This window comes from Rattus rattus, chromosome 14 (genome assembly GCF_011064425.1).
Source record: "Rattus rattus isolate New Zealand chromosome 14, Rrattus_CSIRO_v1, whole genome shotgun sequence".
In the NCBI taxonomy this organism is placed as follows: Eukaryota; Metazoa; Chordata; class Mammalia; order Rodentia; family Muridae; genus Rattus; species Rattus rattus.
In genome coordinates this window covers 63,388,310-63,410,260 of record NC_046167.1, presented here as the reverse complement: position 1 = coordinate 63,410,260, position 21,951 = coordinate 63,388,310, and the positions used below count along the sequence as shown (strand labels likewise).

At 46.6% G+C, this 21,951-nt stretch overlaps 1 long non-coding RNA gene across 1 annotated transcript; it reads left to right on the top strand.

The window, feature by feature from the left end:
• The first annotated feature begins 880 nt into the window (after positions 1-880).
• On the top strand, positions 881-11,901 carry LOC116883327. The gene is made up of 3 exons (XR_004385748.1): positions 881-961; positions 11,223-11,280; positions 11,771-11,901. It is a non-coding gene; the product is annotated as an uncharacterized LOC116883327 (long non-coding RNA).
• Positions 11,902-21,951: the final 10,050 nt, after the last annotated feature.

Below are 21,951 nucleotides of genomic sequence, written 5' to 3'. Positions count from 1 at the left end.
GTGGCACAGTCACTCCTCAGCCTCAGGGCCCATGGGACTGAACAGCATCTGCCACCTCTCTTTGTCCTTTCTTAATTCAGTGGGAGACTTTTTCCCACAAGGTCTCATGGGCATTTAAAGAAATTGCTTTTTTTCATACTGTATCATGCCTTTCCCCCTTCCTTAACGAGTTCCATCTCCCTACCTTCTCTCTCTCTCTCTCTCTCTCTCTCTCTCTCTCTCTCTCTCTCTCTCTCTCTCTCTCACACACACACACACACACACACACAAAAAATTAAAACAAAAAAAAAAAATAAAGAAAGCCAACAAGATAGAACAAACAAGATAGAACAAAAATGGAACAAAAAGCACTGTTTCCTTAGAGTCGTCCACTACCTTTGGCTCTTAAAATCTTTCTGTTCCTCTTCCGCGTTGATCCCTGAGCACTGGGGGAAGGGGTTCGATGGAGTATCCCATTTAGGACTGGGTGCCCCAAAGTCTCTCACCCTCTGCCCACTGTCCTGTTGTGGGTCTCTCTGTTAAGTTCCATCTACCACGAGAAGAAGTTTCTTTGGTGATGGCTGAGTGATGCAGAGATGTACCTCAGGGGTGCGTTTATCCAACCAAGGTGACGTGGGCTGCCGGCAAAAGCCAAGCCCATAGATGCAATAAATGCTCTTTAAAGGAAACAGGACAGCAAATGTGTCAGACAGAGAGCGTGAGTATGGCTATGACCTCCTCTAGGGACCCTAGCTCAGGAGAAATTGAGCAATAGAACCTGGGGTGTTGGGGGAGGTTGGGAGGGGAGAGAAGACAATAGAAGGTGGGACCTCCAGGTGAGCACAGACACCTATCTTCACCTCCTGCCCTTTTCTTCCCAAGCGCAGCTGTCCTCTTGCTTCAGAGACTCAGGCAGAACACGCCTGCTCCTCAGGCCCTTGTTAAAAAACTCTGTCACATGGAGACCTTCTCCTGCAGGCAGGTGAGTCAGAGTTCACAGCTGCTAGGTGGGAACCCACTGTTCTGGTCCGGGTAGGAAACATGTGCCAAACCTGAGCAAAGTCCTCTTGAAATCCCCACCGGGAGCAGCCTGGCAGTGGCTCTCTAGCCCAGAGCTGGCCCCAGAGGAGCAGGAGTCTGACTTGTTTGCATTTCTACAGCACAAACTGATTGCTAAGTGGAGCGGGGAGCGCTGGACCCAGGGTTGTTAATTTCCAAAGAGCTGAGAACGCTGGTGAGGTTTTGAAGAGTTCTTTGGAGCAAAGGACACCTGCGCGTCCAAGGGGAATTGATCCCTGAGGTCTAGGGTTAGCCAAAAGCTGAGGTTGATGGGACTTCACATTCCTGAGGGGCAGCAACTCCGACGTTTATATATAGTTTTTCAACCACACTGTTCCAGGAACCCAGTGGTGCGTTGTTAGAAACCTGAGCTGTTAGACTTGGGATTCTTTTTTTTTTTTTTTAATCTTAACCACTGTGCTAGATCCTTTGATAATTCCAGATGAGTGAGCTCCACTAGGGACAACCTTGAATGCTCTTGGAAAGGACCTGTTTGGCTGTGTGTGTGTGTGTGTGTGTGTGTGTGTGTGTGTGTGTGTACACGCGCACGTGCGCAATATCCCAGGAATCCACAGGTTGAGATAAATAGGACCATGAACTATAAAGACGCAAGGTTAGTCATTAGTGTTACTCAAGCCTCGACTTTCTATCTGCTTGGTGACCTTGAGTTAATGCCTTTACTCTCTGGGAATGTGGGTTGATATCGGCACAGAGCTTCTCCGAGGCTGGCAGAGGTCACTTCAGGAAAGAAAGCCCTGAACGCTCCAGAGGAAAAGCAAGATAAACAAGGCACAGCTCAGACTTCTTCAGTGGTGGCCTAGTCGGTCCATTAGGCTCTCTAGAGTGCAGAGACTCGGAGCATACAACCTTGCACGAGAATCCCAGACTTCGGAACCCACAATCTCTCCTACCTAAGCGGTGGTGTCAGTGGACGTTCAGTTTGATTTATCTTGGTCTGGGCTGTGGGAGATAAAGCTATCCACAGGTCTGGACCGTTTCTAGGCAGGATAGGGGGCTTGAATTTCGTTCTCTATCCATGGAATTACCTCACGCTCAGGGAGAGCAGAGGCCTGCATTTGAATGGAACATTTGCATATCTATACAGCTTTCCTCTCCTCCCTGGCTCTCCAGGCTTTCAAAAGGTGCTGACTTCACCAGCCAGCTAGAGCCTTTTCTTTGTCCTTGGCCAAAAAAGGCCAGTTATTAAGAAACCCACATGGCTTCTCTTTTTGTTTCCGATGTGTTCTGTTTAATAACGATTGCGTCTGACCTACCGTATTCTTTTTTGCACCCATTGCCTCTTTCTCATATTTTTGCTTATTTATTTACTTTTGAAGCAACCTTCGGTCTCAACTGCTGTTGACCACACTCAGTACTGATGTAGAAAAGGCAGATAGCTGCATAACTTCCACGGTCTGCATCTGAACAAGAAAGGCTGCTTTGAGAGCAAGTTTCTAGATATTTCTGTCTCCTCCACTCTCTAGAAAAAGTCTTTGTTGGATCTTAGCTCCAGCCAGAATCACAAGCAAGAGTAGAGCCAGGCAGACTCTGTTCTATGTCTGCTTCTGAGCAACGATAGTTATTTTCCAGAGAAAAGTAATTTGGATGTATTAATTGTGTCAGTTTCTGAAGTTCAGGCCCCACAGTCTATGTAATCTCCCTATCGCACTCCAACAATGCTAATTACTCCCTATCCTGGGCTCCAGCTCTCTGTTCACCCCAGGGGGCAATCACTTTGACAGAGATTGGTCACCTTCCTGACATCACTTTTGGGGGCGAGAGGAGATGGTATCTTCCATGTCTATGCCCCTTCACAGTTTCTGCAAGGACACAAGTCCTTTCAGTGATCTGACTGCAAAGACATTCATTATGCCTCAATCTCTTGCCCGACCCTGCTCTGGCCAGAGTTAGAAAGGACCTTACTGCCAATTTGGTGATTTGGGTTAGGGCTCCTTAACTTGGGGACCTTGAATTTGGAAGGTTAAAAAAAAAAAAAAAAAAAAGAAAGAAAAGAAACTATTGTAACCCTTAACTGAAATTTAGCATTTCCTTCAGCCAAGGGTGTGGTAACAAACCGCACTTGTGCTAAGGTGACAGTTATTGCAAGCATCTTAAAATAAATTTTCTTTCATCTCTGCCGAGACTTTACAGTGGTTTGTGGAGTGACTGCTAGAGCTTGTTACTTAATGTATTAACGAAGACGCACATATATGCTTATAGGATAATGTTTTAGCATTGCAGTGCAGTCCTATTTTGCTAACTGTAGCTATTACACCTTGTATTTGCTATTCTTATTTTGAGAAGGGTCTAGAGTCGCCAATAGACTGCCAAAGACATCTATGGGTGGTGGGGCAAGCAAAGAAACCCACTTTAACCACTAGTTGCTTTAGGTTCTGTTTTTATTCCATTGCTATGATAAAATACTTCGACAAAAAGCAATCGAGGGAGGAAGGGGTCGGCTTGCACTTCACTGAGGGAAGTTCAGACAGGAAGGTGGATCAGAAGCTGTGGAGGAATGCTGCTTGCTGGCTCAGTCTGTGCCTTGAGTTTCTGGATTGCTGCATCAAGGACTCATGTTGAGCTAGCTTTCTTATACAGTCCAAGCTTGCTTAAGGGAATGGTTCCACCCACAGTGGACTGGGCCTTTTGCATCCATTAATAATCAAGGTAATTACTAACCATGTCTGTAAACCAACCTCGTCTAGGCTTCTTCTCTCAGATGACTCTAGATTGGGTCAAGCTGACAATTAAGGCTAAGTAGTGTGCCTTATTTCTCTAGACTATTTCTCTTAAGAGCCTACTACCACAAAGCCGCCTTTGCCCTGTTCCCACAATATGACTTTTCCACTAGTGTTTCAGCACTCCTTCCTCTGTCAGTTCTTCCTTAGCTCATGTCTTGCATCTAAGATTTTTTTTCATGATTCTGTTCTTCCCTCATTCTTCCCATACATATGTATTGGTTTCTACTATGAAGTAGTTGCAGTGCTTTGAGGAGGAGCGACAAGAGCCAGGCCATTATACTGCAGCTGCAGTGCACACTGTAAATACATGCTCTGGACAAGCATGTGCGGGAAATGGCTAACCTAGCTGGGAGCCTATCACGGAGGCTTGGTGATGGGAACAAAGTCAACGGTTGAATGGTCAAGCTGGGGCTGAACAGGTAAGGGAGCTCAAACTGTTGAGTGCTTTTCAAACCACGCTGAGAGTAGGCACCAGAGGTTTTAAGAGAGCTGTGCTTTAAAGAGGCAGCTCTGGTTCAGTGCGAAGGTGGACTGGAGGGAGGAGGGATGAGATGAGATAGAGACAAGAGATGAGTTAGAGACAGATGCATGCTGCCTTCTGCTCCCTCTGAGGGAATACCGTGTCCACCCCGTGCTTCGCTTTCCTTCCTCCCGAGATTCCCTTCCACAGGACCCCACGCTCCTGAGGGCCTGTGGTTGACTTTCTAGGAAGTTCCATTTTATCTGACTTTTATGATTTTTCCACGTTATTCGAGGTCTATTTGGGTTATTTATTTATTTATTTATTTTGGTTCTTTTTTTTCGGAGCTGGGGACCGAACCCAGGGCCTTGTGCTTCCTAGGCAAGCGCTCTACCACTGAGCTAAATCCCCAACCCCTATTTGGGTTATTTTTAATGTATCCATTTCTTACCTCTTCCTTGTGTATGCAGGCACGTGTGTATGTATATGTGTGTTTGCATAGATGCATGGATATATGTATGTGCACAATTGCATGTTTGACATATATGTCACATGTGTGTGTATGTGGTGTGTTTGTGAATGTATGTGTTTGTGTGTGTATGTGTGGTTTATATGTGCAGTCCTTTCTGGGCACTTAGTATGTTCCCTAGTTATTCACTATGACGAGATGGAAACTGTAATGGTTTAACTTCATTGCCCTTTATATAGGCATTAGGCAGACACCGGAGAGCACAAGGAACTAAAAAGAACATCAAAGTTGTAGGTTGCTCCTCAAAGTTGTTGTGACTACAGGTTAAGGGAGAAAGCCTGCTGTCTGGCCACTGAAGATGACTGTGTGGAGCATGTATAGTGGACATGTATTCCCTAGCAGGGAGACCACTGGGCCTAACCAGCTTTCCCAATTCTTCGGAAAGCCAGATTAGCCATTTGAATACACACATTCACATACACACACGCACGCGCGCGCACACACACACACACACACTCACACACACACACATTCACACATACTCATGCACACACTCATATACATACACTCATACACACAAACACATTCACATACATATACACACAAGTACACTTACACATACTCATATACATACCCATACATATTCACATACACATACTTTCACACACATGCACTCAACACACACACAGACACACACACACACACACACACACACACACACACACACACACATATGTGGACTCCAAACTTTTGAAGGACTTAAAAACAAAACAAAGAAGCCCTGATATCCTGGCAGGAAGTTAGGGAAGCCCCGTTTACATTGGACACATGATTTAATAAAGATTTTTTTTTCATACTTCTGACTCAGCCAAGTTTGGCCAGACGTAGTTCACTTAGTTCTTGTCAGGCTCACTGATTCTAGAAATTTCATAAAGCAAGTTGCTGGTCTCTGGGGTTAGGAAGATTGGAAGACACGCCTTTAAGGTCATGACAGAAAGGTAGAGAAGCTGTTCTTTATGAAAACTAGAATGGTGGATGACACCGCTCCCCTGTCAGCTGCTTGCTTTATTTCTGAGGTGGTTTTTACTTCATCTACCACAGCTGTTGAAAACCTGGCTTTGCAGAGCTATGACGTCATGGAAAGGAATGTAGCACCCCCTGAGGACAGAGCTGCAAACCAGTGATACCTCACGACCTCGGCATAGCTGCTGAGCCAGCTGTGGCTCAAGGCCATAGTTTATGCACCACAGATCACGCTGATGTTCACGTGTTTTCCTCAAATTTAAATGTCTTGTAGCCCTGCCCTGCGGGCTGGTTGTGGGTCTCCTCTGTGCCTCCTTACACAGTTTCGGAGGACCTTGTGAGAAAACTAAAGAAAGTCAGGGCTGGCCAAAGAGAATCCACAAAAGCAAATGTCAAGTCTGCCCACATCTGTCCATTTCCTAAGACATTTTTTAGTCGGTGACCTATAGAACCATAGAGTAGGCCCCTGAGAAAGTGCGTGGGTTTAGAACACTGCTCAGCCAGCCCCACCTATGCATTTTAATGTAAATTAATAGAAACTAAAAGTTCCTCTTCCCATTTCCACAAAGAGTGGGGAAGATGATTGCCTCACAGAACTGAGAATACTGTGTCTTCCTTCACTGTATAGCACTGCCTGGGATTGCCTTATGGCTGCTTGCAAGGTGCTACATCTACTCATGTTCTAAGTTAGGAGCTTTAAGATGTCAGATACTGTGATGGTTTGTCTATGCTCAGCCCAGGAGTGGCACTATGAGAAGGTGTGTCACGGGTGTGGGCTTTAAGACCCTCACCCTAACTGCCTGAAGTCGGTTTTCTGCTAGCCGCCTTCAGATGAAGATGCAGAACTCTCAGCTCCTCCTGCACTGTGCCTGCCCAGATGCTGCCATGCTCCTGCCTTGATGATAATGGACTGAACCTCTGAACCTGTAAGCCAGCCCCAACTAAATGTTGTCCGTATAAGAGTTGTCTTGGTCATGGTGTCTGTTCACAGCAGTAAAACCCTCACTAAGACAGATACAAACAGAGTGTTCTGTACTTTGTGCCACCTTGTTGGCCAATTCCCTATTTAATTCTGGCTCTTCAAGTATGCTAACATCTCACTCAGATTGGTGAGGAGGCTAAGTGAGTACAGTCACTCACTACACATCCGGCAGCCTGAGTTAGATCCCCAGAACCATGTGGTGGTGGGAGAACTGATCCCACTAAGTTGTCCTCCAACCCAACCTGGGTGACTACAGACACACACACACACACACACACACACACACACACACACACACACACACACACTGAACAGCATCTCAAAAAATGAAAACAGTGGTAGTGACTTCGAAGACGCTCTGAGTTAATAATTGACAAAATATTTGAGCATTTGGTTTGGATTCTCTTTCCTTCTTTTTCTTTCCTCCCCCTCCTCTTCCTCCTCTTCCACCTCCTCCTTCTCTTCCTCTCTTCTTTCTTCAACAAGCTCTTATGTAGCCCAGGCTGCCCTCAAACTCATTATGTAGCTAAGGATGACCTCGAACTGCTGAGCCCTGCCCCCCTTCACCTCTGGACAGCTGTGGCGACAGGTACATAGCATCGCACTCCGTTTGGTCTGGGTTCTTTAAAGAACGGCTGTGTTACTGGGGAGAATTACCCTTGGCCTCCATCCACCCCTGTATTTGCAGACTGTATATTTATGAATTTGCTGCTTCCTAATTTTTATTTACAGCCCATGGATCAGCCACTGCCAGCGCCATCACATTCATGTGTGGACACGCACAGCACTCCGTACGACCTGAGCTGCTGGAAAAGCATGTTCTCAGCTCAAGGGGAACAAAGTGATACTCTTAATTCTCCACCAGCAAATGGAGTTCTTTCTGTAATCTATTTAATGCCATGTCCTTTTATTAGTGTGTGTGTGTGTGTGTGTGTGTGTGTGTGTGTGTGTGTGTCTGCTTTTGTTAGGCAGGTTTGCTGTTTAAAATGTTCCAGTCACATGGCTGACATATTCTCATGGGGTTCTGGGCACAAGAAGGGTGCAGTGTGTCTAAAGGAGAGAATTGGTGTTTTGATGCTTCCTTCCGGCAAAAGCTTCCGAGGTATCTGCTGAGAGGTCAACATTGACGAATTGTCACTCTCTCCTAAGTTAAAGCTAGCTTTAAACATACGAACCAAGATTTTCGCATCGATGGGCAAACATGCTATAATCAGAGGCTCACAGAAACTCAACCCTGCATTTTCTCTACAACTGGTGACTTGGTATGTGCTGATTTTTATGATGTAGTTGGCTTTACAGAGCAGAACTGCCTCTGGAATCAAGAATCAACCATGCAGTGAAGGGGTTGAGGGGTGGTAGTGGGACATTCTGAGAAGGGCGCTGTTAGGCTATGTGCTGTTAGCATCATGCCATGCGTTTGCACGAGCTAAGATGTTGCTGGATGATAGAATCCATGGAACCAGCCAACATATATGCCTTTTTCCACTGACCCAAACATCATTCTGCAGCTGGAACTGAAGGGCTAGGAACCTGTGAATCCCTTACCTCTTCCCACCCTAGACCAACGTGGTAGCCATGATGTTTTAGTACTAGAGGGAGTTTGTTGCCAAGATAATACATTTGTCTGGTACCCACTTCCTAGGGATGGGCCAGAACTGGTTTCTTTTAATGTCAAGAATCCTCGCCATCCTGACTAGCAACAATGACCTCTGGTTGAGGTCTTACAGACAACTTTCTGTATTGTTTTGTGGACACTGTTTATTTGATCTATGCTCTAGCCAAATGGTAAAATGAGACTGAAGGAAAGGTTTATTCATGGGCAGGTTGGGTAGGAGATCAGGTTGATCATGAAAGTTCTTGTTTTTTTTGGCTTTTCTGTTTTTTTTTGTTGTTGTTGTTGTTGTTTTTGTTTTTGGCAGGCAGGAAGACTTATTCTTAATGTGGATATTCCAGTGCATGCCACATAGAAATGGATTCGCTGGGTCCAGGGTAGATTGACCGATGGTGTGATGATGGCTTACAGAGGATGATTTGGCTTCCCAGAGGAATCAGGGCCTTAAGGAAGCCATCTGACAGGAAGGAGAGAGCAAGGTGATCTCTCTACTGATGTTCCAGGATGTGTTGTTCATGATTCACAGATAAACATCTGACATGACTACCACTGGTACTGGAGGAAGGTTGGCTGTCTAGATTGGCTAACTGGGCAAGTGCTAAGCCTCTCACGGTGTGTTCTAAAAGGTTTCTTTTTAAATGTCTTTTCTTCTTTAAGGGGTCCCTTGAGGCTTCTGGAGAGAGCTGCAGTTTCCTCCCAAGCTCTATGGGTGCATTTGAGAAGAGAGGCATGCGTGTTTCCTTCTACCTGGATGTGTTCCCAGAGTCTGTTGTATCACAACCTTACCCCATCAGCGTCTAGACCACCCCCTTCTAATCAGGGGCTGCTTTCTGTGGCATCTTCTGATTTAGCATCAGGTTTTTGTCAAACGTGGACATGCTCTGATAAGAGGGGATCTGGGTCCTAGTGTTGCTAGGGCTGTGCGCATGCATGAACACAGGAGACTCTGGTGGGGGGACCTGTGTAAACCCCAGTGCACTAGAACTTACCTTTCCAGGCAGCTCTGTCTGAGGTCTCACACTTGGACACACATTGGGCGGCTCCATCGACATTGAAAACCACGTAACACTCCTCCTTCAAGGCTCACGTTTTCAGAAGCAGCAGCTCCTAGGCCTTCTTTGCTCATCCTCTACATCCTTGGTTCCTGAGTCTCCAGGAAGATCAGCTTGTCCCCTGAATGCTCTGGAGTTGTGTGCCTCTTAAGCCACTTCCGTGTTACTCTTGTGTCTCCATCTCTGTTTCTTTCCTTTTTGTAGGAACTACCATTTATTGGGGGAGGGTTCATCAATCCTTGGCCGCCGCCTTCCTCATGGCTGCCAACACGTGGCTCAGCTCCTCCTGCTTTCCCTTGGTGCGCATGTGCGCACCCACCCGCTCCTTGATGAACTTGAGCGCCCCGCTTGTCCTTGGACACTTTGAGCAACTCCGTGGGGCGCCGCTCACAGGGCGCAAAGCCGCACACCTCGTCGATCATGTCCGGCACAAACTTGGTGTGCTTAGTGAGGTGTGCTTGGTGAGGCGCCCATGATGCCGGCTGTGTCTCAGCTTGCTGCCATTTGTCATCATCTTGTGGCCTTTGTTGAGGCCCATGGCCACCGGGTGGCTGCTGCTCTCCGATGGTGGTCGGGACAGGAAGTTCTTCTGTTTTCAAAGCTTCCAGAAATGCTTATTCTCCTCAAATCTGGCTCCCTCACCCCCCACCTCACTGCCCGGGTCTATTTTTGATTAAAGCCCTTTGAAGCCTTCTCATCACTTTTGGGAGCAGGGATAAATAGCCGTGTACCCCACACAGTATTCCTCAGGCTCTGCTTTTGTGTGTTAGCCCAACGTCCTGCTTATGTGTGTACTGGGGGGTGTAATTCGGGGTTTTGCAAATGCAATGGCTCTCTGTCTCCACCCTAATGCCCTCTTTTCTTGATACCCCAGTATTTGTGGGTGATCTGACTGGGATCTATCCCATTTGGCCTATGGTTCAGGGAGTTGAGGTATCAAATGGACTCAGGGTGTTGATTGGTCATGGACTGACAAGCTCCAGGGGGAGGTGTGGGTAACGATGTTTATTTATACAGGTATAGAAGGGAGATGGATCATTCGCGTTTTCTGTTCCTAATTCAGCATTCCTCTCTCTCCTTCTTGTTCTTTTTTTGAATGGAATGGTGTCACCCACTCACTGGTTTTTATATAGCTCTCACTGAAGTAGAACTCAACGGAAATCGTGCCTATTAATTAGAAACCCAGAATGTGGGCAGTTTTGAACTGCTAATTAAAACTTCCCGATTGAGTTGTATTCATAGGTTTTTAAACCCTTTTTCTTTTCCTGAACCTAGAACTTCGCTATCAGAGAGGATGGCTTCTTTGTAAAAAGGCATCTTCCTTTAAAATGGTTCCATTTATCTCCAGGAAAACCTCAGGGCCATTTTTTTTTTCTTCCCTCCTTTGGGGAGGTTGTTAGTGAGAGCCAGAGAGGGACAAATGGCTTAGGCCTCTTCCACTCTGCCTTCTAACGATTGCTGCCTGCCGTCCTCACAGAGAGCAGAGTGGGTGGGTGTTCAGTAAGGGCCCAGAGATGCCTCCCTCCATATTGGCCAGGGGGAGACGATCTCTTCAATATCTAGGCTCCATGGGGACATCAGTGGCCTTCAGCAGGGTAGCATATGCTGTCCTTCACCATAGCCACCTGTAGGGAGCCAGACGAATCCACGAAGGTAGATGACGAAAGTCTGAAGCCATGGATGGAATTCACCCCTTCACCCTTCCAGGGTCTGGAATCCTCTGCAGAAGCCGCACCAACAGAGCTCGCTCCGGAGTGTGGCTTTCTGGGCCCAGTGCCAACAGCTCACACAGGCCTCTCTGTTCAGCCCAGACTGCATCCTAACCTGACTCTTTTTTTTTTTTAGGTGGCCCAGCAGGGATCCCCTTGTGACTGAAGTCAGAGTTTGCACAGACTCCTAAGAGGTAGGTCTATAGGAGGGTGTGTGATATCTCAACAACTGGCTCCATTGTATCCTGGCCTTAGGGAGAGAGAGAGAGAGAGAGAGAGAGAGAGAGAGAGAGAGAGAGAGAGAGAGAGAGATTCTTGTAGCCCAGGCAGCATTGGACTCTACTGAGCCAGGCAAGGCCATGTGTGCTGCACGTGCTTGGCGCCGCCGCCGCCGCCGCCGATGTGGCCACGGGCTGGCCATGTGCTTTGCGTTTCTTCTCTTGTTCAGAAGGTGGTTGATTCATGCAAAATGCTTAACAATGGCTGCCATGCACAGCGAGGGAGGGAATCTGGTCCCCTTTGATGTGCAGGGTCTTTCTGGAGATTCCAAGAAACCAGTTCAAAAGGTTTTCTTTGGACACCACACCTCCAGCATATGTGAAAGTAAAGACTGGGCTCCCCAGGAGGCTTGCTGGGTAAAACATCTTGCTTCTTCCCTTCTGTTTCGTCTTGTGCTGACTACAGGTTTTCCGATTTCTCACTGCCCTGGTGGTCAGAGGAGGGGATTAGGCAAAGGAAAATGACCAGCTGAGCTTTTTGGAAGTCCAAAGGAACAATGGCACACGCTCTCTCGCAGTCCTGTTGTAGAGTCAGATGGCCAGGGCAAGGTGGGTGACTTGCCAGCCACGAGGTATTTCCCTGCTGGTACTTCTGAGCTTACAGAGCCTCCTGGGGAAGTGCAGACGCAAGAGGAGCCATCTGGTCGCCAGGGTGGGGCCTACTGCAGCCCTGCTCTAGTTGGTCTTCAGATTGTAGGCACTGTGCTATCATCCTTCTTGCTCCTCTCTTTTGGGGTGGGACTTAAGGACATGATTGGGCAGTGCATGGGGATACTGGATGAGCCCAAGCGGGAAGGCTGGGACTTAGAGGAAAACCATTTACCATGCTCCTCTGTACTGAGTTTACTGTGCTCCCTGGTCTTCTAGGGAAGGGACTCTGGAAAGATATCCCCACCCCTCAGTTTGCTCGCAGACAAGAGAAAGCATCACAGAGCCAGTGTCGTTATGCACCCCCAGTCATGGCCTAGATGTCAGAGGTACAGGGAAGGAATGTTTTCCTTCTTTTCTATCTTTTAGGAACTCTTTGGCTTCCTTCCTTGTTCTGCAAGTCCCTTACCCACCGGTGGAGGCTCCCACTGTGACCAAACTGCTTTGCAACACCGAGTGGGAACTGGCGAACACCCGCACACCCCCATCCGTCACTGTGTCAGCGAAAAGCCAAGGGACAACCCAGGCTGGCTGCGTGGGCGCAGGGAACCGTCTGGACAGTTCGCTAGCCCAGGTAGATCAATGCCTCTCTGGAGAAGGGAGGCGACGCGGAGGCTCCCACAGTCTTGCCATCTGTTCTCCTCCTAGCCAAAGCTGGCATCTCCGAAATGCCACAAACGCTCAGTTGGCCTTCCAAGTGATTTACCACAGCATATGGAAAGATCCTGGCCAAGCCTATAGCTATTTGGCAGATTATAGGTATATATAAATCATGCGCTAATTTTAATGCAATTTACCCCTGCTCTGCAACGCTCTCTGGTTATCTGTCCTTCACAGGGTTTCCTCACGGGTCTCCTTGACCACTGAGGATCACTCCGGTCTTAAACTGAGACTGACCCTTATGTACCCATAAGGCTGTGCCTCTCCGTCGTCCTCCCAGGGCAGGGCAGTGAATTATTGTTTTCCTTTCCTGACTTGACATCCTTGTGGATCCCTGGTTTCCGAGCATTCCCACACATGCCCTCCACTTTGTGTTGTATCTTTGCTGATTTCTGAAATCTGCCCTGAGGAGGAGGAGGTCTCTGAACTGGAAATGTTGCCTTTATATATCATGGACTGGTAGCTCTTCCCTCCGTGACACTCGGTTTCTCTCTTTCTCCATCTCCCTTCCTTTTCTTCCTTTCCTCTCCATCTTTCTTTTGTGATACAATGTCTCCTGTCGGCAGTGGATGTAGCCAAGAGTGACCTTGAACTTTTGGTATCCCTGTTTCTACCACCCAATGCTAGATACCCAGTTTTGGGTTCTTGTTTTCACTGAGGAACAAACGTCAGCTTTCAGTTACTGTGTGAGTTAACGAGTAATACGTAAGTTTTACCTGGTCAGGTAAATAGTATGCTAAGCACTGTCTTTTATCGAGGACTTGGGAACATCCTGCACCCGTTCCAGTTTTACCCATGGAAATACTACTAGTCTTTGCCAGCCATAGGGGCACATGTCTATTAATCCCAACACTTAAGAGGAAAAGGCAAGAAGATCAGCAGTTCAAGGCCAGCTTCAACTACGTAAAGAGTTTGAAGCCAGTGTGTGAGCTACAGGGGACTCCACCTCATCAATCAACAAATAAACAAACAGCAGTCAATTTTTAAGTGAAACTAGACGTGGGTACTTAAGCTGTAATTTAAACATAAAGACAAGGTCTCTTTTCTCTCTCTGATATATGGTTCTCTCATAGCTAGGTGGACACCATTCTCAAAGTCACATACACTTGGGGTTTTTCCCCCTCCTGGAACTTAGCTAGCTCGATGGTGTGATTAACCCAAATTGATAGGTAGAATTCCATTTCGTGTGTGTTTTCTTCAATGTTAGCCAATACTGTAGACAGATTTCATGCTCTGCTTCAGCAAACAACGAACCAATTGACTCATCCGTAGAGCCGTATAATTAGAACCAATCTGTATTTATCAATTCATTTCCTAAGTTTGTTTCGGTGATTTAGCTTTGTGCCTGGATGTCCCAGGACAGCCAAGGATGATCAGACACCGCTCACTGGCTCCTACCAGACATTCAGCACGGAACTCTCATGGCTAAGGTACGCACACATGGTTTGTTTCATGGGGGTGGCTTAGCTCTCTCCCATAAATTCTAGGACCAGAGGCAGAGTCAGGGACATTGGTTGTTAGGGAGCCAAAGTCTTCAAGGGCTAACGATGTTAATAGGCACATCAGGACCATTTCATAACTGGAAAATTGGAAGTACATAGGAAGTGACTCAAGACGGAGAAAAGATTTGAGTAAAATAAAATCGTGCCCCAAATTGGAAGGTGTCTTGGACCAGGGAATTGTTACTGTTGAAGGTTAAGAACAACGTATGTCTGGTCAATGACTCTGGAGACTACTGAAGCAAATGCTAATAATGTGGGTCTGGTTTGTGGCGTTTTCCTGTGTGTCTGCTCTTCATGGTTTGAGGCCAAGTAATACGTCTCAGTACCAGGTACGGCACCTTCGATGGAGCAGATGCTCAGAAATATTAACTGAGTATTGAGTCAACTGATATTTAGTTAACACTGATTGAACAAAAGCCTTAAATAATTCACGGTTTAGATGTACACTCTACCTGCAGTCCTCTTAAATGGAAAACTCTGAGCCAATGAATTTTGTTTTAATTTTATTTTTCTTGGCTATTTTATGTATTTACATTTCAAATAATGTAATTTCCCCCCTCTCCCATACCTTTTCCCCTTTCCTCCTGCTTCTATGAGGATGTTCCCAATCCCATCCACCCACTCCAACCTCAACATCCTGGCATTACCCTACGTTGGGGAAATGACCCTTCACAGGACCAAGGGCTTTTCCTCCTATTGATGCTGGGCAATGCTATCCAATGCTACATACGTGGCGGGAGTCAGGGGTCGCTCCATGTGTATGCATTGGTTGGTGGTTTAGCCCCTGGGAGCTCTGGTAGGACCCCTGTATTTGTTAAGGTGTGGGCTAGGGGTCAGGAAGGTTGGGCTGGGTCCACGGCAGTCACTGCAGATGCAGCAAGCTGGAAGAAGAAAGAGTATGAAAGATATTTATTCTTTACAAATCCAATGGCTATAGAAAAAGTACCCTGTCAAGTGTTTCCTTAGATGCTCCAGAAAGGCTGATACCAGAGTATAGAGAAAATTCCTTACAGGCCGGTCTTATGGAGGCATTTTCTCAGTCAGATTTCCTCTTTCCAGATATGTCTAGGTATCTGTTAAGTTGACAAAAGTCAACTGTCCTGCAAGCAAGTGGAGTGACTCTCAAGGTATTCCATGTCATAAATGTTTCTAACCTGGGCATATAGTCTTTCTCATGAATAACTAAGGAAAGCAACATTTTAGCTCCATAGGGTGGTGACTGAACCAGTCAGAGGCAACTGAGAACACCAGAGAATTACATCTCTGAATGAGCCTTCCAGGGCCCTGCAGAACTGGATGGGTGGGAGTGAAATCAATCAACAGGTAACCGAAGAGCTAGAGATAAAATATCCTAAGGCCTTTACAAGCTGAGTGAGGAGTCTAAGAATGTTAGAGAGGCAGGGTCTACAGAACCTGCCTGGTGGCGGTTGGAGAAATGATATGGAGGATGTGGCACCTGGAGGCAGCAGGCTTGGTTTTCTCAGCCCATGTATCCCTTGACTTCCAGAGCAAAGCAGAAGTAGAGAGTTCAGCCTGGCTCTGTTTCCAGAGCAGCATGTCTGGGAGGAGGGACAGAAGGGACAGACTCCAGGGAAGCTGGACAGCCTCTTGCAGTCCCTGGGCTGAACAGGCTCTTGGGAAGGAAGTTGAAGGGGTGTAGACACAGAGGGCGATGGCAGACTTCCTCCATGGTGATGGCTGTCCCTGCTAGTAGCAGATGTCTCTGTTTGTGGTGTAGCGGGGTCTAAACTGATGTGTTGGCTTTCAGAGAAGGGTGGACGGAATGGCTTTGAAAGCTGGTCACTGGGGACCTGTGGAGGCAGCCTTAGAGGATCAAGCCCTATCTGTTCCTTTCTTCAGTTCCTTCACCCCTGCCTCCCTCTTTCCTCTCCTTCCTCCCACTTATTCCCCTCTTCTCCCTCCTCCCTCTTCTCCTCTTCCTCCCCCTCCTCTTCTTCCCTCCCCTCTTCCCCTTCCTCCCCTTCCTGCCCCTCATCTCCTTCCTGCCCCTCCTTCCCTGCTTCCCTTCGATCAGACATTCTTTTAATGATTACTTGCCAGGTAGGAACATAGGAGTTGGGGGAAAAACAAGGGGTGACCAAAGATTACAGTCCTAAATGGGGACACAGTTAATTGCCAGTTGCTGACTGAACATCTCTGTCTTTGTTCATTCGAAGCCAAGGCCAAGGGAAACCCTAAGTGGTATTTCTTGGTGGTCTGTAAGGTGAGAGGTTTCTTGGTAAGAAGTGACTCCTCAAACTCTAAGAAAACCACTTGTGATCTTGCAGCCACCCACAGCAGCTATATACCCAGAATTTGATGTCACTTCCCTTAGAGGCATATTGGACACAGCTGTAGTTGGATAATGAAATCTCCTGAAATGCAGAGGTGAACTGTGGGAGAGTCTTCACCCCAGAGAACTAAGTTGAGTGAATATGGTTGGTTGCTGAGTATACTATTATGCTCTAAAAGATTCCTTTTTATTATCTTTAATTATATATAAGTGTGTTTGTCTGTGTGTGTGGATATGCACGTATGCGTGTAGGTGTCTGAGAGAGTCAGTGGCATAAGATCCCCTGGAGCTGACGTCACAGACAGCTTTGCTGTGACCTGCCTGACCTGGGTCATGGGAACCAAACTTTGGTCCACTGCAAGAACAGCATGTGCTTGTAAGCATTGAGCCATCACTCCAGCCTCTATTGAGAACATCACGGGAAAGACACACCATTGTGCAGTCCCAAGGAGAACTACTAGTCTTATGAGCTTCATGGTGATGCTTTGCCTATTAAAAATTAGCTCATGAACACTTCCAGAAATATGATACTTTTAAAAACTTATGATTCTTTAAACTCTCAAAAATTTATTATTTGGATTTGAGAGACACGTGCCATGGTACATGTAGAGGTCGGAGGACAACTTTGTGGGGTTAGTTCTCCTTTCCCACCTTTACCTGTGATCCAGGAATAGAACTCAGGGTCCATGGCAACCACTTTCACCTACTGAACCAACTGGCTGGCCCTAAACTTAGATTCTTCGATACATGGGATAAAAAGGGCAAACCCTGTTGAGATGTGTTTGGGTATAATGTCAGAAATTTAGATTTTTCTTCAGAGGACTAAGATATGAATTTCCTATGGCCGTCTTGGTTACGGTGTCTAATGGACATCTTGGTTACAGTGACTAATCTATGAAATGAGAATAGGAAGGTCATGGCAGGGCAAATGTGACAAACATGGGTGTGCTGGGGAAGGTACAAATGTGATAGACTTGAAAGTGCTTGGCTGACTCTCTAGAGCTACCCAGATGTCTGACTGTATCATGGCTTGTTGTTATTCCAGTGTCCGTTTGCTCTTAAACAACTTTCAATGGCCTGGCATAAACACTGGGCACTTGGAAGACCAATTGCTAATTGTATAAAACCATAAAAGTGTCTATTGTATGTTTTTCTCTTCCTGGTATACCCATGATCACCATGGAGTAGAGATAACTTTATCCAGTAGTCAAGGCCATGAAGGAAGCAGACTAATACAGTGACAGCTAGGTCTGTAGCAACGATTATGGAGCTGTTGACAGGCCTCAGTAAAAAGAAGGGCAAGATACAACACCCGGGATTCTATTCAGTTCTCTCACCTGCTCCCACGAGCTCTAAAGAATTGTGGGTGACACTGCAGTGCACAGGAAGTGAAAGCTTAACTGAGAAGAACTCTATATGGCGGCTTCTGTGACATCACTGTACATGGGGGGTGGAGTAGGGTGGGACTCTGTGGTGATGTGGCTGCTTTGGGGTTACCCCACCCTTGTTCCTATAAGTAAGTGTCACCAATGTATCAGTTCATCAAGGCGGACATGGAGGGAACCCTTACTTTGGTCTGTCTGAATAGGCATTTGTTCACCTCCCCAGGAGAAGTAAGGCAGGAATCCCTAAGCTGGTTTCTGTCTAATAATTTTCTAAAATCTTTTAAGATTCGTGCAGTAGTTTTAGGTGGAATAGTATATTTAAAAATGTTTTACATGCATTTGTGTGTGTATGTCTCTGTGTGTGTCTGTGTGTGTATGTCTGTGTGTCCATGCCATGGCACATGTGTGGAGGTCAGAGAGCAACTTGTGGGAGCCGATTTTCTCCTTTCAGCATGTGAGTTCTGAGAAGCAAACTCAGGTTTTTCCTTATGCCCACCTCTGATGCTTTGTCCTCTGAAGCATCTTGCCCATCCAAAAGTACACGTTCAAAAGGTTTCTTTATATTATTTCTAACTATATGAAGGCATGCATGTATGAGCACATGAGACCCAGTGCCCGAGGAGGCCAGAGGTTTCAGATCCTGTGCACCTAGAGCTTCAGATGGTTGTGAGCCTTCCACAGCATGGGTGCTGGATGGAAGCTGGACTGCTTTACAGTCTACACCTTCTAGGAAGCAGTACAGATCCGAGACTGATGATGAATAGATTAAAGCAGGAGGGGGCCTTGCCTGCCACGAAAGACCCATCTTACATCTTATGCAATAATATCTGGTTTGTCTCCAAAGACAAAGTAAACAAAACAAATTGGCTCTAAGCACTTGTAAATTAGTCTGTTCTGGTGACAAAAGATGTTGGTAGAGGGATGGCTCTGAGCTGTAGGTGTTCCGTGGGACTGTGGGTTTCCAGGAGTTGGGAGGCAAAGGAATCATTCTCCTTGTAGAGTCTGGAGAGCATCCCCACCACTGTTCAATGCCAAAGACTATAGTTTAAACAGTTGGGATCTTTAACACTCGGACAGAGAGCTGATGCAGCCCTGCTGAGCTCTGAATTTCAAAATGAGGAGAGCGGAGGATCCTAACAGCCATATAAGACAGAAACTACTCCTGTACCTGGCTCTTCTCCTGCTGGTGCAGAGTAGTAACCTGATGGGCTTAGAGCCTCTGGCAAGCTTAAAGCTAGCCACCACCTAGGTGTTCGGTTTCTAACCTTGTTGGTAAAGCCAAACCACATGCACTTGGTTCTGAGAAAACCAACCAATAATGGAAGGGTCAGTTCCAGAGACTAACTGACAGTTTGCAGGACCTGGGAAGTTTGAGCAGACGTCTTGCTCTTACTGGCCTGGCCGATCTTTCCCCTGTTATGAAGATAAATGCCCTTTCTGGCTCTGAGCTCACTCCAGCTATAACTTGATAAACATATATTAGTTTTCCTTCCTTCTCTCTCTCTCTCCTTCCCTCCCTCCCTCCTTCCCTCACTCACTCCTTCCTTCCCTCCTTCCTTCCTTTCTTCCAATCCCCGCCTCCTTGTGTTTCTCCATCCCTTCCTTTCACACAGTCTCCTCGTCTAGGCTGGCCTCTAAATCCTTAAATAGTAAGGGTGACCTTGAAGTTCTAATCCTCCTGCCTTCACCTCCCTTGGCTAGGATTAGAGATTCAGACCATCACGCCTGGTTTCATGCTGAGCTGGAAATGATACCCAGAGCTTCCTGAAGGCTAGACAAGCACTTGAGCAACTAACCTACTTTCCTCAGCCCATGTATGCCTATTTCCAGAGAGGACTATCAATATACTTAGGATAAAGTGTGGCAAAGGCTAGCAAAATCCATCTCTGACATGTTTGCCTACAAATCCAGCTTTTCCCTATCACTTGTACCCAGAGGCCTCGTGAAGTAGGTAAAATTGAGAATGGACATAAGAATTCATTTCTGGTCTATCTTCCTCTTAGACCTGCCCATGCGTGCATATATGCGCACGTGCGTGCATGTGTGTGTTAGTTTATTTTATTTTGTATTGACAAACTTGTAATCTTCCCACCTTAGTCGACTACTTGCTGGGATTATAGGCATGAGCTACCATGCCTGGTTTGCTTTCTTCACTCTTAAGAAGGAGAGGCATTGGGGTTGGGGGAGGTGGGCACAATTGCAGAGTGACTTGCTAAGACTGCAGCTGGTCTTTAGAAGAACTCTGTCTTGAGTCCCGTGTGACGTCCGCACTGCGTGGTCCCAGAATGTGATGTGGGTGATGACTAGGAATGGTCTGCTTCCTAGCCCTGCCATCCCAAGGCCATGGCTCTGGATCATGGTCTTAGTCTCCTTTGTCCTTTCCGGGATTATCACTGTATGGTTTAAATGCATATGCCTCTTCAAACTTAAACCCTAAGGTGACTAGATGAGGTCACAGGGGGTGGGGGGTTGATGAGGCTATGATGCTCCATTCTCAAAGATGTTATCCATTCCCTTATAAAAAGCTATGAGGGCACACATTTATCCCATTTTGTCCTTCCAGTCTGCATGAGGACACAATAGGCTGAGTGAAGCCCTTCTTCCACAACCAAGTCATTTGGTACTGTCACCTTAGACTTCATCCCCCAGACTAAAGAATTGTGAGGAGTACGTTTATGTTATTTGTTAATTACGTCATTCAAAGGCATTTTGCGATTGCAGCAGGGTTGGACAAAGGTAATTACCTAATTGTCACCGGACCTCTGTGTATTAGTCAGCTTTCTGTTGCTGTGACAGCATGCCCGAGACATACGACTGAAAGGGAGGAAAGGTTTCAGTCCCTCATCACTTGTCTATTTATTGCTTTAGGCCTGTAGCATACGATAAGGGGATAGGGTGACCTTGGGAGCCAGGAAGTGAATGACTGAGAGAAGCAAGGCCATGATTTCAATATCCCCTTTATGGCTGCATTCCCAGTGACCCAACTTCCTCCCACTAGGGTTTAACTCTCAGCAGTTTTGACCGATCCCAATAGCACCACAGCTTGGAGACCAAGTTGTTAGCCCATGAACTTTGGAGAGGCGTTAAAGATACAGGATATAGCATGTGTTTCCTGATAGGAATAAGCTACAGATGTATGACCTTGTCCTGATTCACATTTACAATAAGAGGGGGCATGAGTTGACACTGTAGCATGTTTTGCTGGTGGGACATGCAATGGTATAAATAGGGACCACATAACATCATCACGTGACTTTTTGTTTGGCCTGGTACGTCTTAACCCCAAGGTGGACCTTAATTGGTTTCAGGTGTATGGTTAGTAGGTTCATGATGTTCTCAATCTTCCCTTGGCCTCCCACTGTCCTACAATGTCTTCGCCTTGGGTTGTGCTTTGACCTGGAATTCAGTGGGGGTTGGGGGGAGGTAAAGCTCTTGTGAAGATGCTCTGTCTTTATCACATGTCTGAAATCTCTGCTGCAACAGAAGAGAAGCCGGAGACGGATGATAATTACCTCGATTCAATTCCACGGACCTCTCAATGGGAACCTCAGGCAGGGCCCAGAGAAGGGCTCAAATCGCAAAGCTCTGTAAGTGCATGGCTTACCAGGAGCCTAGGTATTGTTTAAAATGGGGAGAAACGTGCTTTGAGCTCCGAACTGTGGGTGATCTAAGGAAAGAATAAGAGTCAACACTGGGCCTTGGCAGAGTAGTCCATAGTGGCCTTTGTGACACTGCGTATTTGATAAATAGTCCAATTTCAGTCTTCTCATCTTATGTGGCCCATTTAGCTAATGGTTCAGCAGTTCCTTGTCTCCTGTCCTGATCTGTGGCTGAGTGAAAAGGTAGGTGTCTCTGTAGGTACCCGCTAACCCATCTACAGCCAAAACCAAATAAGAAAATGTACAAAAGTTTTTATATCAAGAATGTCTTGGGCTGGGGATATAGCATAGTGGGTAGGGTACTTGCATGACATGAACATGGGTCTTGGGTTCAATCCTTCAGCACTGCATAGAACCCCAACGCTCCTGTAATCCTCTCATTGCTGTAGTGGGAGGAGAAGACTCAGGGATTCAAGGACATCCTTAGCTATGCATGGAGC